Source organism: Tachypleus tridentatus, chromosome 8 (assembly GCF_004210375.1).
Source record: "Tachypleus tridentatus isolate NWPU-2018 chromosome 8, ASM421037v1, whole genome shotgun sequence".
Classification (NCBI taxonomy): domain Eukaryota; kingdom Metazoa; phylum Arthropoda; class Merostomata; order Xiphosura; family Limulidae; genus Tachypleus; species Tachypleus tridentatus.
Genome location: NC_134832.1, coordinates 152469533 through 152486303, shown reverse-complemented (window position 1 = coordinate 152486303; position 16771 = coordinate 152469533). Strand labels below are relative to the sequence as shown.

The 16771-nt window shown below is 41.1% G+C and overlaps 4 non-coding genes across 4 annotated transcripts; all 4 read left to right on the top strand.

Moving 5' to 3' along the window:
• The first annotated feature begins 4161 nt into the window (after nucleotides 1-4161).
• On the top strand, nucleotides 4162-4280 carry LOC143224377 (5S ribosomal RNA). The gene has a single exon (XR_013013370.1). It is a non-coding gene; the product is annotated as a 5S ribosomal RNA (ribosomal RNA).
• A 1723-nt stretch (nucleotides 4281-6003) lies between these two features.
• On the top strand, nucleotides 6004-6122 carry LOC143224370 (5S ribosomal RNA). The gene has a single exon (XR_013013363.1). It is a non-coding gene; the product is annotated as a 5S ribosomal RNA (ribosomal RNA).
• A 1723-nt stretch (nucleotides 6123-7845) lies between these two features.
• On the top strand, nucleotides 7846-7964 carry LOC143224365 (5S ribosomal RNA). Its single transcript, XR_013013358.1, has one exon. It is a non-coding gene; the product is annotated as a 5S ribosomal RNA (ribosomal RNA).
• Nucleotides 7965-9686: 1722 nt separating this feature from the next.
• LOC143224363 (5S ribosomal RNA) lies at nucleotides 9687-9805 on the top strand. The gene has a single exon (XR_013013357.1). It is a non-coding gene; the product is annotated as a 5S ribosomal RNA (ribosomal RNA).
• The last annotated feature ends 6966 nt before the right edge of the window (nucleotides 9806-16771 follow it).

The window sequence follows — 16771 nt, the reverse complement described above, 5'->3', positions numbered from 1 at the left end:
GCAAGCTTTTGATCGGGTGGCCTATGACTATCTATTTCAACTTCTTCTGCGTATGGGTTTTGGTTCTACTTTTGTTCATTGGGTTCGTCTTTGCTATACTTCTATTTCTAGTTGTGTAAAGTTTAATGGATTTCTCACTAATGATTTTGCTATTACTCGGGGTATTCGTCAAGGATGCCCCATGTCTGCTCTACTTTACGTTCTCAGTGTCGAACCGTTACGAAATATGTTAGTCCATAATGTACATATTACTGGTATTGGTGGTGATGTGCTACTCACCACGCCTTCACTTACTTATCAGCATGCTGATGATACCACCTTAACCTTACGAGACGCCGAATCTTTGCCGCATGTGTTGGATGTCTGCCAAACTTTTGGCAAAGCTACTGGTGGGAAGATCAACTGGACCAAGAGTCAGGGTTTGTGGGTTGGGTGTTTGGCCTCTTCTGCAGACTTCGTCCTTGGTGAGTTGAGAATTTCCCAGGATCCTATTCGGATTTTGGGAATAGTTTTCCACTCTAATTTCGATGTCATGCTGCAAGATACGTGGCAGGGTGTATTGCGCAGGGTATCTCGTGTCTTGGTGTCGTGGCGATTTCGTTCTTTGTCGCTAAAGGGTAAATCTCTTGTGGTGAACTCCTTGGTGGCATCGGTGTTATGGTACCCGTTGAATATACTCCCGTTGCCAAGACAGTTTGAGGCTAGATTTCGCAAATGTATACTGGATTTTATTTGGCGGGGAGGTATACATAAAGTGGCATACGGTATTCTGATTCGGAGTTATGATTGTGGAGGTATCAACTTGGTTGATGTTAACACTCGTAAACTCGCATTCCGTTTGAAGTTGTTGCAGCGTTGTTTGGATGCTTCTTGTCCTTCCACCTTGCGACAACTTCTTTCTGGATTTTTTTCTTGTTATGGTAATCTCTCTTTAAGCTTTCGGATTCTTCAATGCCGTATTTTGCCACGTTTTGTGAAATCGTTACCTTTCTATATTCAGGAAATGTTTCATGCCTGGAAGGTTCTTCTTGGGGATAAAGGGATTGTCCCAGCTCCTCTTTCCCCAAATTTTGATGAACCTTTGTTTTTCAATCCGGCTATTGTTGATGTTCGCCACCGAACATTTCATTTTCCTGAATTTATTAACGCAGGTTTGGTTCAGGTCCGTCATTTAATGTACGAGGTGCTCCCTGCTTTTCTTCCGGTGGGGCAGTGATTGAAATGTGTACGGACGCTGACCCGTTGGCCAATGCCCGCACAATTTTTTCACATTTTCATATGCTCAAGGAGGCGTTGCCTGTGGAGTGGTTGCCGATTTTGTCTACCCAGCCGGCTCCTCTTCCGTCGTCCACATGTGTTGTGGATTTATATTTTCTGGACCACTCCGATAATCGAGTTCATTTTCAAGGTTTATCTCTGCGGCAACTGGTGGGATATATACAGTTTTCACTCGCTACTAACTTCCCTGCTCCATTCTACTGGGGATATTGTTCCTCCTGGAGACTGGAAACGCATTCGTAAAAACGCTTATTCTTCTTTTGTGGGTTTTTTTGTTTGTGATGTGGATTATTTACTCTGGTTGCGGGCGATTACCACAAATGTCAAGCTGATACATATGGACAGACATCCCACAGGGTTGTGCACTTTCTGTTCCCAGGCGCCAGAAACCATAGACCATCTGTTTTTCCAATGTCCTTTTGTACAGCCCTTGTGGTCATATGTATATAAATTATTGGCATTTTATTTTGGATGTCCCATATCAAACTGGGTATGGAGGAGATGCCTCTTAGTGGGATCTCATCCTTCGTTACCCAGGAGATGCTGGAACATATTCCGTTTAATTACAAGTTTGGCACGTCAGGTTATATGTTCTGCTCGTTCAGTTTCTTTGGCACGAAATCGCGTCATTCATTTAATTTCCATGTTTAAAGTGCGTGTACGGAGACATATATATCTTCATTATCATAGATCTTTGTTACATAACTCATTAAATGTTTTTTATTCTGTGTATTCTTATGTTGGTAGCTTGGTAACCCAAGGTGCCCAAGGTTATTTCTTGTGTACGTTGTTAAGATAAGTTGTTATTTCATTATATTTTTGTTACCAATGAAAGATCCATTGATTTCTTGTTTGTTAATGTTCATTATAATGTTTGTTGGATTACCTGCTGTTCCAATTACCTCTTTTATTTCTTTTTCCTTAATTTTATTAACTTTGTGGTAATTTTCAGCATGGTAATCTATAGAGTTATTGTTACATGCTAATTCATTAACTTGTGTTTTATTTGTTGTATTTCTGTGTATACCCCCTCGTTGAGGTGGGATAAATAAAGAGAAAAAAAAAAAAAAGCCGGTTCTCGTCCGATCACCGAAGCTAAGCAACGGCGGGCCCGGTTAGTACTTGGGAGGGTGACCACCTGGGAATACCGGGTGATGATGACTTTTTTTTTTTTTTTCACGTTGAAATTTGTAGGTCTCGCAAAGAGCTGATCGATACCTCTCACTTTTTTCACAATTTCTGATTTAAGAGATAAAAAATCCTTCCCGAAAGAGAGAAAGAAATTGGTTGGCTCAATTGAAGTGCCTTAATACTAAGTGTTTATAATGGTAAACTGTTGGGAAAACATTTTTGTTATAGGAACTAATCAACTTTTCCATCAACAAGTCAGTTGATAAAACACGCTTCGAAAACGAAGTTCAAACATTCATTTCCTGCGATCGTTCAAGAAAAGTAGCAGCTCTCTAAGCAGGTGGCGTGAGCCGCGTTCCATTTCACTTTAAACCAAACCCCTCCAATCAGACGTATATTGGAGAGAAAAGAAATAAACTATCTTCGCGGGTCGATCTTCGGAATGCACAAAGGGTGCGAAATCTACAAAACAGAAACTTCGTTAACGAGTAGATCCAGCCCACATCAATCTAAGGCAGTCTTATACAGATGGAATTTAAAACGTTTCCCTATTTCACAAAATTGTCTCGCTCGTGCACGTTTTGCCTGAGAAAAAGCAATTGTCGAGGGATCTGTCTGCTACACAGAAAAGGCGATGCGACAAATATTTCGAGTTTCCTTACATAACGTTCGTTCGCTACGTTTTGTAAAATTACTTTGTCTAGAAATATAACCCAGCAGAGAGAGACTTCACTCGGAGACACCGACGATTGAACACCTTATTTATAAATCAAATATCTATTTTATATGTATGTACATTTGAAAATTAACTTTCCAATAACGACAAGAGTCTTTGCTATTGGGTATAAAACAAAATAGGTGAGTAGAAACAACAAGAAAAAAAAAGTTACAAAACAGTAAAAGCAAAATTGAAAACATAGCAGTGAAAGCAAAACGCGAAGGAAACGTCTTCAGATAAGTAGGAACTCGGTACGTGGCACGCTTCCGACTCGCGAACGGTAGTAGCCGAGTGTGACAGGTGCTGTTCCTTTATTCATTCTGTTTCTATAACGTCAGAGAATTATTCCCAGTTTTGCAACGTACTTTCATTAATATCCATACACTTCTTTAGCGAGAGACAAAAGAGCGACTTCTGAGGCACTCCCACTAGACGGTAACCAGCGTTTAATACTATTTTGTTGTAGGGGAGAAGGAGGCGAGTACACACGACTTCTCCCGATGGAAACCAAAATACACGTTAATAAACACAGGTAAATTAATGTGTATAGCCAAATGACGAATAAAAGAAGGTGAATATTAAATAATTCTAATCCCGATGCAAGCTCGTGTTAAAATCTAAATTCTGCACACACATCTGTAAGTGATGGGATGTGGGCCTGTGTAACGAGAGTAAAATACCAGATTTTGCGAAAGTAGGTCCGAAAGAAATATAAAGAAGACATAAACACCAACATGTGACTAAAAGACGTTTGAGAAAAGTTCTCAGAGGCTAAATTGATCAATTTAAGTGTTCCATGTGAATGACACACACGCCTGTGAGCGACAGTTTCCATACCCCCGAAATGACACTCGTGTAGTTCCGGGGATGTGTAACGCAAACCAGAGTTATCAGGCTCCACTTTCCAGCGTCCTCCAGTAAAAGTGAATTCCTAAAGCATCTCTTATATTTCACAACTAGGAAATTTTGGGCTGCGACAACGATTTTCTTTTAGAGTAACACTTAAAACACCAAATAAGAAAGAAAATTAAACTGTCATCGTTCATACCACGTTGAAAGCGCCGGTTCTCGTCCGATCACCGAAGCTAAGCAACGGCGGGCCCGGTTAGTACTTGGGAGGGTGACCACCTGGGAATACCGGGTGATGATGACTTTTTTTTTTTTTTTCACGTTGAAATTTGTAGGTCTCGCAAAGAGCTGATCGATACCTCTCACTTTTTTCACAATTTCTGATTTAAGAGATAAAAAATCCTTCCCGAAAGAGAGAAAGAAATTGGTTGGCTCAATTGAAGTGCCTTAATACTAAGTGTTTATAATGGTAAACTGTTGGGAAAACATTTTTGTTATAGGAACTAATCAACTTTTCCATCAACAAGTCAGTTGATAAAACACGCTTCGAAAACGAAGTTCAAACATTCATTTCCTGCGATCGTTCAAGAAAAGTAGCAGCTCTCTAAGCAGGTGGCGTGAGCCGCGTTCCATTTCACTTTAAACCAAACTCCTCCAATCAGACGTATATTGGAGAGAAAAGAAATAAACTATCTTCGCGGGTCGATCTTCGGAATGCACAAAGGGTGCGAAGTCTACAAAACAGAAACTTCGTTAACGAGTAGATCCAGCCCACATCAATCTAAGGCAGTCTTATACAGATGGAATTTAAAACGTTTCCCTATTTCACAAAATTGTCTCGCTCGTGCACGTTTTGCCTGGGAAAAAGCAATTGTCGAGGGATCTGTCTGCTACACAGAAAAGGCGATGCGACAAATATTTCGAGTTTCCTTACATAACGTTCGTTCGCTACGTTTTGTAAAATTACTTTGTCTAGAAATATAACCCAGCAGAGAGAGACTTCACTCGGAGACACCGACGATTGCACACCTTATTTATAAATCAAATATCTATTTTATATGTATGTACATTTGAAAATTAACTTTCCAATAACGACAAGAGTCTTTGCTATTGGGTATAAAACAAAATAGGTGAGTAGAAACAACAAGAAAAAAAAAGAGTTACAAAACAGTAAAAGCAAAATTGAAAACATAGCAGTGAAAGCAAAACGCGAAGGAAACGTCTTCAGATAAGTAGGAACTCGGTACGTGGCACGCTTCCGACTCGCGAACGGTAGTAGCCGAGTGTGACAGGTGCTGTTCCTTTATTCATTCTGTTTCTATAACGTCAGAGAATTATTCCCAGTTTTTGCAACGTACTTTCATTAATATCCATACACTTCTTTAGCGAGAGACAAAAGAGCGACTTCTGAGGCACTCCCACTAGACGGTAACCAGCGTTTAATACTATTTTGTTGTAGGGGAGAAGGAGGCGAGTACACACGACTTCTCCCGATGGAAACCAAAATACACGTTAATAAACACAGGTAAATTAATGTGTATAGCCAAATGACGAATAAAAGAAGGTGAATATTAAATAATTCTAATCCCGATGCAAGCTCGTGTTAAAATCTAAATTCTGCACACACATCTGTAAGTGATGGGATGTGGGCCTGTGTAACGAGAGTAAAATACCAGATTTTGCGAAAGTAGGTCCGAAAGAAATATAAAGAAGACATAAACACCAACATGTGACTAAAAGACGTTTGAGAAAAGTTCTCAGAGGCTAAATTGATCAATTTAAGTGTTCCATGTGAATGACACACACGCCTGTGAGCGACAGTTTCCATACCCCCGAAATGACACTCGTGTAGTTCCGGGGATGTGTAACGCAAACCAGAGTTATCAGGCTCCACTTTCCAGCGTCCTCCAGTAAAAGTGAATTCCTAAAGCATCTCTTATATTTCACAACTAGGAAATTTTGGGCTGCGACAACGATTTTCTTTTAGAGTAACACTTAAAACACCAAATAAGAAAGAAAATTAAACTGTCATCGTTCATACCACGTTGAAAGCGCCGGTTCTCGTCCGATCACCGAAGCTAAGCAACGGCGGGCCCGGTTAGTACTTGGGAGGGTGACCACCTGGGAATACCGGGTGATGATGACTTTTTTTTTTTTTTTTTCACGTTGAAATTTGTAGGTCTCGCAAAGAGCTGATCGATACCTCTCACTTTTTTCACAATTTCTGATTTAAGAGATAAAAAATCCTTCCCGAAAGAGAGAAAGAAATTGGTTGGCTCAATTGAAGTGCCTTAATACTAGGTGTTTATAATGGTAAACTGTTGGGAAAACATTTTTGTTATAGGAACTAATCAACTTTTCCATCAACAAGTCAGTTGATAAAACACGCTTCGAAAACGAAGTTCAAACATTCATTTCCTGCGATCGTTCAAGAAAAGTAGCAGCTCTCTAAGCAGGTGGCGTGAGCCGCGTTCCATTTCACTTTAAACCAAACCCCTCCAATCAGACGTATATTGGAGAGAAAAGAAATAAACTATCTTCGCGGGTCGATCTTCGGAATGCACAAAGGGTGCGAAATCTACAAAACAGAAACTTCGTTAACGAGTAGATCCAGCCCACATCAATCTAAGGCAGTCTTATACAGATGGAATTTAAAACGTTTCCCTATTTCACAAAATTGTCTCGCTCGTGCACGTTTTGCCTGGGAAAAAGCAATTGTCGAGGGATCTGTCTGCTACACAGAAAAGGCGATGCGACAAATATTTCGAGTTTCCTTACATAACGTTCGTTCGCTACGTTTTGTAAAATTACTTTGTCTAGAAATATAACCCAGCAGAGAGAGCCTTCACTCGGAGACACCGACGATTGCACACCTTATTTATAAATCAAATATCTATTTTATATGTATGTACATTTGAAAATTAACTTTCCAATAACGACAAGAGTCTTTGCTATTGGGTATAAAACAAAATAGGTGAGTAGAAACAACAAGAAAAAAAAAGTTACAAAACAGTAAAAGCAAAATTGAAAACATAGCAGTGAAAGCAAAACGCGAAGGAAACGTCTTCAGATAAGTAGGAACTCGGTACGTGGCACGCTTCCGACTCGCGAACGGTAGTAGCCGAGTGTGACAGGTGCTGTTCCTTTATTCATTCTGTTTCTATAACGTCAGAGAATTATTCCCAGTTTTTGCAACGTACTTTCATTAATATCCATACACTTCTTTAGCGAGAGACAAAAGAGCGACTTCTGAGGCACTCCCACTAGACGGTAACCAGCGTTTAATACTATTTTGTTGTAGGGGAGAAGGAGGCGAGTACACACGACTTCTCCCGATGGAAACCAAAATACACGTTAATAAACACAGGTAAATTAATGTGTATAGCCAAATGACGAATAAAAGAAGGTGAATATTAAATAATTCTAATCCCGATGCAAGCTCGTGTTAAAATCTAAATTCTGCACACACATCTGTAAGTGATGGGATGTGGGCCTGTGTAACGAGAGTAAAATACCAGATTTTGCGAAAGTAGGTCCGAAAGAAATATAAAGAAGACATAAACACCAACATGTGACTAAAAGACGTTTGAGAAAAGTTCTCAGAGGCTAAATTGATCAATTTAAGTGTTCCATGTGAATGACACACACGCCTGTGAGCGACAGTTTCCATACCCCCGAAATGACACTCGTGTAGTTCCGGGGATGTGTAACGCAAACCAGAGTTATCAGGCTCCACTTTCCAGCGTCCTCCAGTAAAAGTGAATTCCTAAAGCATCTCTTATATTTCACAACTAGGAAATTTTGGGCTGCGACAACGATTTTCTTTTAGAGTAACACTTAAAACACCAAATAAGAAAGAAAATTAAACTGTCATCGTTCATACCACGTTGAAAGCGCCGGTTCTCGTCCGATCACCGAAGCTAAGCAACGGCGGGCCCGGTTAGTACTTGGGAGGGTGACCACCTGGGAATACCGGGTGATGATGACTTTTTTTTTTTTTTTTCACGTTGAAATTTGTAGGTCTCGCAAAGAGCTGATCGATACCTCTCACTTTTTTTCACAATTTCTGATTTAAGAGATAAAAAATCCTTCCCGAAAGAGAGAAAGAAATTGGTTGGCTCAATTGAAGTGCCTTAATACTAGGTGTTTATAATGGTAAACTGTTGGGAAAACATTTTTGTTATAGGAACTAATCAACTTTTCCATCAACAAGTCAGTTGATAAAACACGCTTCGAAAACGAAGTTCAAACATTCATTTCCTGCGATCGTTCAAGAAAAGTAGCAGCTCTCTAAGCAGGTGGCGTGAGCCGCGTTCCATTTCACTTTAAACCAAACCCCTCCAATCAGACGTATATTGGAGAGAAAAGAAATAAACTATCTTCGCGGGTCGATCTTCGGAATGCACAAAGGGTGCGAAATCTACAAAACAGAAACTTCGTTAACGAGTAGATCCAGCCCACATCAATCTAAGGCAGTCTTATACAGATGGAATTTAAAACGTTTCCCTATTTCACAAAATTGTCTCGCTCGTGCACGTTTTGCCTGAGAAAAGCAATTGTCGAGGGATCTGTCTGCTACACAGAAAAGGCGATGCGACAAATATTTCGAGTTTCCTTACATAACGTTCGTTCGCTACGTTTTGTAAAATTACTTTGTCTAGAAATATAACCCAGCAGAGAGAGACTTCACTCGGAGACACCGACGATTGAACACCTTATTTATAAATCAAATATCTATTTTATATGTATGTACATTTGAAAATTAACTTTCCAATAACGACAAGAGTCTTTGCTATTGGGTATAAAACAAAATAGGTGAGTAGAAACAACAAGAAAAAAAAAAGTTACAAAACAGTAAAAGCAAAATTGAAAACATAGCAGTGAAAGCAAAACGCGAAGAAAACGTCTTCAGATAAGTAGGAACTCGGTACGTGGCACGCTTCCGACTCGCGAACGGTAGTAGCCGAGTGTGACAGGTGCTGTTCCTTTATTCATTCTGTTTCTATAACGTCAGAGAATTATTCCCAGTTTTGCAACGTACTTTCATTAATATCCATACACTTCTTTAGCGAGAGACAAAAGAGCGACTTCTGAGGCACTCCCACTAGACGGTAACCAGCGTTTAATACTATTTTGTTGTAGGGGAGAAGGAGGCGAGTACACACGACTTCTCCCGATGGAAACCAAAATACACGTTAATAAACACAGGTAAATTAATGTGTATAGCCAAATGACGAATAAAAGAAGGTGAATATTAAATAATTCTAATCCCGATGCAAGCTCGTGTTAAAATCTAAATTCTGCACACACATCTGTAAGTGATGGGATGTGGGCCTGTGTAACGAGAGTAAAATACCAGATTTTGCGAAAGTAGGTCCGAAAGAAATATAAAGAAGACATAAACACCAACATGTGACTAAAAGACGTTTGAGAAAAGTTCTCAGAGGCTAAATTGATCAATTTAAGTGTTCCATGTGAATGACACACACGCCTGTGAGCGACAGTTTCCATACCCCCGAAATGACACTCGTGTAGTTCCGGGGATGTGTAACGCAAACCAGAGTTATCAGGCTCCACTTTCCAGCGTCCTCCAGTAAAAGTGAATTCCTAAAGCATCTCTTATATTTCACAACTAGGAAATTTTGGGCTGCGACAACGATTTTCTTTTAGAGTAACACTTAAAACACCAAATAAGAAAGAAAATTAAACTGTCATCGTTCATACCACGTTGAAAGCGCCGGTTCTCGTCCGATCACCGAAGCTAAGCAACGGCGGGCCCGGTTAGTACTTGGGAGGGTGACCACCTGGGAATACCGGGTGATGATGACTTTTTTTTTTTTTTTCACGTTGAAATTTGTAGGTCTCGCAAAGAGCTGATCGATACCTCTCACTTTTTTCACAATTTCTGATTTAAGAGATAAAAATCCTTCCCGAAAGAGAGAAAGAAATTGGTTGGCTCAATTGAAGTGCCTTAATACTAAGTGTTTATAATGGTAAACTGTTGGGAAAACATTTTTGTTATAGGAACTAATCAACTTTTCCATCAACAAGTCAGTTGATAAAACACGCTTCGAAAACGAAGTTCAAACATTCATTTCCTGCGATCGTTCAAGAAAAGTAGCAGCTCTCTAAGCAGGTGGCGTGAGCCGCGTTCCATTTCACTTTAAACCAAACCCCTCCAATCAGACGTATATTGGAGAGAAAAGAAATAAACTATCTTCGCGGGTCGATCTTCGGAATGCACAAAGGGTGCGAAGTCTACAAAACAGAAACTTCGTTAACGAGTAGATCCAGCCCACATCAATCTAAGGCAGTCTTATACAGATGGAATTTAAAACGTTTCCCTATTTCACAAAATTGTCTCGCTCGTGCACGTTTTGCCTGAGAAAAAGCAATTGTCGAGGGATCTGTCTGCTACACAGAAAAGGCGATGCGACAAATATTTCGAGTTTCCTTACATAACGTTCGTTCGCTACGTTTTGTAAAATTACTTTGTCTAGAAATATAACCCAGCAGAGAGAGACTTCACTCGGAGACACCGACGATTGAACACCTTATTTATAAATCAAATATCTATTTTATATGTATGTACATTTGAAAATTAACTTTCCAATAACGACAAGAGTCTTTGCTATTGGGTATAAAACAAAATAGGTGAGTAGAAACAACAAGAAAAAAAAAGTTACAAAACAGTAAAAGCAAAATTGAAAACATAGCAGTGAAAGCAAAACGCGAAGGAAACGTCTTCAGATAAGTAGGAACTCGGTACGTGGCACGCTTCCGACTCGCGAACGGTAGTAGCCGAGTGTGACAGGTGCTGTTCCTTTATTCATTCTGTTTCTATAACGTCAGAGAATTATTCCCAGTTTTGCAACGTACTTTCATTAATATCCATACACTTCTTTAGCGAGAGACAAAAGAGCGACTTCTGAGGCACTCCCACTAGACGGTAACCAGCGTTTAATACTATTTTGTTGTAGGGGAGAAGGAGGCGAGTACACACGACTTCTCCCGATGGAAACCAAAATACACGTTAATAAACACAGGTAAATTAATGTGTATAGCCAAATGACGAATAAAAGAAGGTGAATATTAAATAATTCTAATCCCGATGCAAGCTCGTGTTAAAATCTAAATTCTGCACACACATCTGTAAGTGATGGGATGTGGGCCTGTGTAACGAGAGTAAAATACCAGATTTTGCGAAAGTAGGTCCGAAAGAAATATAAAGAAGACATAAACACCAACATGTGACTAAAAGACGTTTGAGAAAAGTTCTCAGAGGCTAAATTGATCAATTTAAGTGTTCCATGTGAATGACACACACGCCTGTGAGCGACAGTTTCCATACCCCCGAAATGACACTCGTGTAGTTCCGGGGATGTGTAACGCAAACCAGAGTTATCAGGCTCCACTTTCCAGCGTCCTCCAGTAAAAGTGAATTCCTAAAGCATCTCTTATATTTCACAACTAGGAAATTTTGGGCTGCGACAACGATTTTCTTTTAGAGTAACACTTAAAACACCAAATAAGAAAGAAAATTAAACTGTCATCGTTCATACCACGTTGAAAGCGCCGGTTCTCGTCAACGAGTACAGACGTGTTTTTCGAGCTCCTCATTGCCTTAGTGTAAATTTAACAGCTAAGCCTAGTGAGCGTGTAGTTCTTTTTTTTTTTTGCTAGATTTTTATTTTTCCAAGTTGTTTGACGATGTCTTCATCAACCAAGAAGGTCATGGAAGTTATGCGTCGTACAGTTTTTGTGGAAACGACAACTTCAAGCCATGGGGACGTTATCCATTCTGTTATTTCTACGTTTGGTGCTGCTTCGGTCACTGCCGTAGTTCCTCGCCCGGGTGGATATGAGGTAACTTTTGTTCTTCCCGACGATGTGGACCTGGCTATAGATGCTGGTCTAACTGTAAATGGTGTGCACTGTTCGGCTAATGGTGTCACTAAACGTACTATTACTGTGTCATTTATGGACGTACCCGAATATATCGACGATGATATTATTCTAAATAAACTTAAAGATTATGATTGTGAGGTGAAAAGCCCTATTGTGTGGAAGAGGGACCAGGGCATATACTTAGGTATACGCCATGTTCGTGTGTGTTTTAGTGAGAAGTGTATCTCTTTGCCGTACGTAGTAAAGTTTTTTGATCCTTTGGGCAAGGCGGTATTGGTAAAAGTGAAGCATGATCGCCAGTCAAAAGTATGTAATTTATGTTTGGGGCGGATCATCTATATCGCGATTGCCCCAATTTATATGCCGACATTGTCATATGCAGGGACACGTCCGTCAACGTTGTCCCAAGCTTGTTGTTCCTCGAACTTCCTCTAGTGACGACGCTGAAGTGGCCACGCCTACTACTTCTCGTGACGCCGCTGAAGTAGACACGGCTGCTCCCTCTCGTGCAGTGCCTCATGATGTTGACACCATTTCTGTTTGTCCACGCGTTGATTCGGAGGTTCCCCTTTCAAAGAAGGCTGCAGCTACCCATCGGGTGGTGGACGATGTTTCTGCCCGACGATCGACGGTTTCTGGTGGGGCCAGGGAACGGGCAAGTAGTCACCCCTGCTGCAAGTCGCAATTTTGATCGTCACTTCCCGCCACTTCCGGTTAGTGGTGTGAGTACCGCCGGCGATGTGGAGGTGCCTCTTCCTCGTCGTTGGAGGTATGCTAGTGTGGTGGCAATGTCTCCTGGTGACACTTCTAAGAAGGGCAGTGGACGAAAACGGGTGTCGGACGTGCCAATACTACGGATATCTCGGGCGAAGGCGAAGGCGGTGTCGCAGCCTTAAATGTGTTTTTTGTGACAGTTTGTTTGTTTCAGTTCGTGTAAGACTGTCATTTATTGTTATTTGAACTTTGTGCATATTTGCTTAGATCTTTACATTTATTCTTGTTATTTTTGTGTTTGTGACAGTTTCCTTTCAATTCTTGTACCTTTACTTTCTCTTTAGCATGGTACATTTACTAAGGGTGGGAGTTTTGAATTGTAATGGGTTGCGTAATATTAGTAAGCTGTCTTATTATCTGGATTACTTTGTTACTAATTTTGATGTTGTTTGTTTACAGGAAACGTTTTTACTGATGATTTTCCTGATGTCGTTCTGAAATTTTGGCCAGGTGTAGCTTTTTTTAATAATTCTACTTCTGGCCGACAAGGGTTGCCATCTTGGTACAGCAGTTTTGTGTGATAATGTTACATTCGTTTCTTCTGATGGGGTGGGTAGGGTTCTGACAGTCAAATTCAGTTTCGAGTCTTTGTCTTATCTGTTATCATCTGTGTACGCTCCTCGCGATATCTCCGAGCGACGGGAATTTTTCCAAAACTTGGAGTATTGTTTGGATGGTTGCACAGGATTGCTTGTTGTGGGAGATTTTAATTGTGTGGTGGATGTGGCACGCGATCGATTTCCGGTCCGTTTCTACCGAGACGCCAGCCGTTCGGCTTTTGTCCAGTTTCTTAATAGGTTTGATTTGCTTGATGCGCATTCACTCATATCGCCGACTACACCTGGTTTCACATGGAAGCGTTTTGTTAATGGTGAGATGATGTCGTCACGTATTGACAGGGTTTTGCTTTCTTCTACCTTGCAGGGGACTGTCCAACGTTTCCGTACGTTGTGGTTTCCTGCTACAGATCACGCTTTATTGGGCTTCGACCTTACTCTGCGACCAATTGTCAGAGGTCCTAATTTCTGGCACTTCAATAACCAGTTATTGAGGGATGCCGAATATGTGAAAGCCATTAAGCTGTTGATCGCCAGAAGTCGTAGTTGGTCAGTTTATGGGACTGATAAAATTAAATGGTATGAACAATTGAAATGCGCGTTCCGTATACTTACCGAGCGTTATTCGATTCTTCGTGCGCGGGCATCCCGTTCTCGCAAATGTCAGCTTGAGTCGTCCATCAATCGTGAGCTTCGAAAACTGACCCGTTTCCCTGGTAGATCTAAGGTCAAATTGTATGAACTTGAAGATGCATTGGAGACTTTGGATCACGATACCATAGAGGGGGCGAGGATTCGATCTCATATTCGTTGGTTTGAGGAGGGTGAGAGATCTACATCTTACTTTCTTCGTATGGAAAAGGTCCGTCAAAGCAGAATTGAGTTTAGATCCATGCTCACTGATAGGGGTGTGGAGGTGTCCGGTGTGGAAGATATCGCTGCTGTTTTACATCAGTATTATTCCGCACTGTACTCTAAGGATATCGTTCTGCAGGCAGACATAGATTTAGTTCTCTCATTTGTTGATCGAACTCTTTCCAGTGAACAAGCTAATATTTGTGATGCTCCATTCACGGTTCCGGAAGTTATCGCTGCTTTAGACAGTTTACCGCTGGGCAAATCTCCTGGTTTGGATGGTTTTACCTCCGAATTTTTCAAATATTTTCTACCTCTTTTTTGTTGACGACTTTTTATCTGTCTTGTCTCAACTGTTTCACTCTCCACAGTTGCTCCGTACAATGTGTTCTGGGGTAATTGTTCCTATCCCGAAAGGGGGGATCGACGGTTGGCGGCTAACAGCCGGCCTTTGACATTGCTTTGTACTGACTATAAGCTTTTGGCCAAAGTGCTGGCTCGTCGCCTTTCGTCTGTGATCTCCAGTTTAGTTTCAGATGACCAATCCGGGTGTATACCTGGACGGGACGTTGCTGATACTCCATTAACACTCGTTTTGCTATTGCAATCTTTAGCACGTACCGGCCAGGGTGGAATCTTTTTGAAGCTCGATCAGATGCAAGCTTTTGATCGGGTGGCCTATGACTATCTATTTCAACTTCTTCTGCGTATGGGTTTTGGTTCTACTTTTGTTCATTGGGTTCGTCTTTGCTATACTTCTATTTCTAGTTGTGTAAAGTTTAATGGATTTCTCACTAATGATTTTGCTATTACTCGGGGTATTCGTCAAGGATGCCCCATGTCTGCTCTACTTTACGTTCTCAGTGTCGAACCGTTACGAAATATGTTAGTCCATAATGTACATATTACTGGTATTGGTGGTGATGTGCTACTCACCACGCCTTCACTTACTTATCAGCATGCTGATGATACCACCTTAACCTTACGAGACGCCGAATCTTTGCCGCATGTGTTGGATGTCTGCCAAACTTTTGGCAAAGCTACTGGTGGGAAGATCAACTGGACCAAGAGTCAGGGTTTGTGGGTTGGGTGTTTGGCCTCTTCTGCAGACTTCGTCCTTGGTGAGTTGAGAATTTCCCAGGATCCTATTCGGATTTTGGGAATAGTTTTCCACTCTAATTTCGATGTCATGCTGCAAGATACGTGGCAGGGTGTATTGCGCAGGGTATCTCGTGTCTTGGTGTCGTGGCGATTTCGTTCTTTGTCGCTAAAGGGTAAATCTCTTGTGGTGAACTCCTTGGTGGCATCGGTGTTATGGTACCCGTTGAATATACTCCCGTTGCCAAGACAGTTTGAGGCTAGATTTCGCAAATGTATACTGGATTTTATTTGGCGGGGAGGTATACATAAAGTGGCATACGGTATTCTGATTCGGAGTTATGATTGTGGAGGTATCAACTTGGTTGATGTTAACACTCGTAAACTCGCATTCCGTTTGAAGTTGTTGCAGCGTTGTTTGGATGCTTCTTGTCCTTCCACCTTGCGACAACTTCTTTCTGGATTTTTTCTTGTTATGGTAATCTCTCTTTAAGCTTTCGGATTCTTCAATGCCGTATTTTGCCACGTTTTGTGAAATCGTTACCTTTCTATATTCAGGAAATGTTTCATGCCTGGAAGGTTCTTCTTGGGGATAAAGGGATTGTCCCAGCTCCTCTTTCCCCAAATTTTGATGAACCTTTGTTTTCAATCCGGCTATTGTTGATGTTCGCCACCGAACATTTCATTTTCCTGAATTTATTAACGCAGGTTTGGTTCAGGTCCGTCATTTAATGTACGAGGTGCTCCCTGCTTTTCTTCCGGTGGGGCAGTGATTGAAATGTGTACGGACGCTGACCCGTTGGCCAATGCCCGCACAATTTTTCACATTTTCATATGCTCAAGGAGGCGTTGCCTGTGGAGTGGTTGCCGATTTTGTCTACCCAGCCGGCTCCTCTTCCGTCGTCCACATGTGTTGTGGATTTATATTTTCTGGACCACTCCGATAATCGAGTTCATTTTCAAGGTTTATCTCTGCGGCAACTGGTGGGATATATACAGTTTTCACTCGCTAATAACTTCCCTGCTCCATTCTACTGGGGGGATATTGTTCCTCCTGGAGACTGGAAACGCATTCGTAAAAAACGCTTATTCTTCTTTTGTTGGTTTTTTTGTTTGTGATGTGGATTATTTACTCTGGTTGCGGGCGATTACCACAAATGTCAAGCTGATACATATGGACAGACATCCCACAGGGTTGTGCACTTTCTGTTCCCAGGCGCCAGAAACCATAGACCATCTGTTTTTCCAATGTCCTTTTGTACAGCCCTTGTGGTCATATGTATATAAATTATTGGCATTTTATTTTGGATGTCCCATATCAAACTGGGTATGGAGGAGATGCCTCTTAGTGGGATCTCATCCTTCGTTACCAGGAGATGCTGGAACATATTCCGTTTAATTACAAGTTTGGCACGTCAGGTTATATGTTCTGCTCGTTCAGTTTCTTTGGCACGAAATCGCGTCATTCATTTAATTTCCATGTTTAAAGTGCGTGTACGGAGACATATATATCTTCATTATCATAGATCTTTGTTACATAACTCATTAAATGTTTTTTATTCTGTGTATTCTTATGTTGGTAGCTTGGTAACCCAAGGTGCCC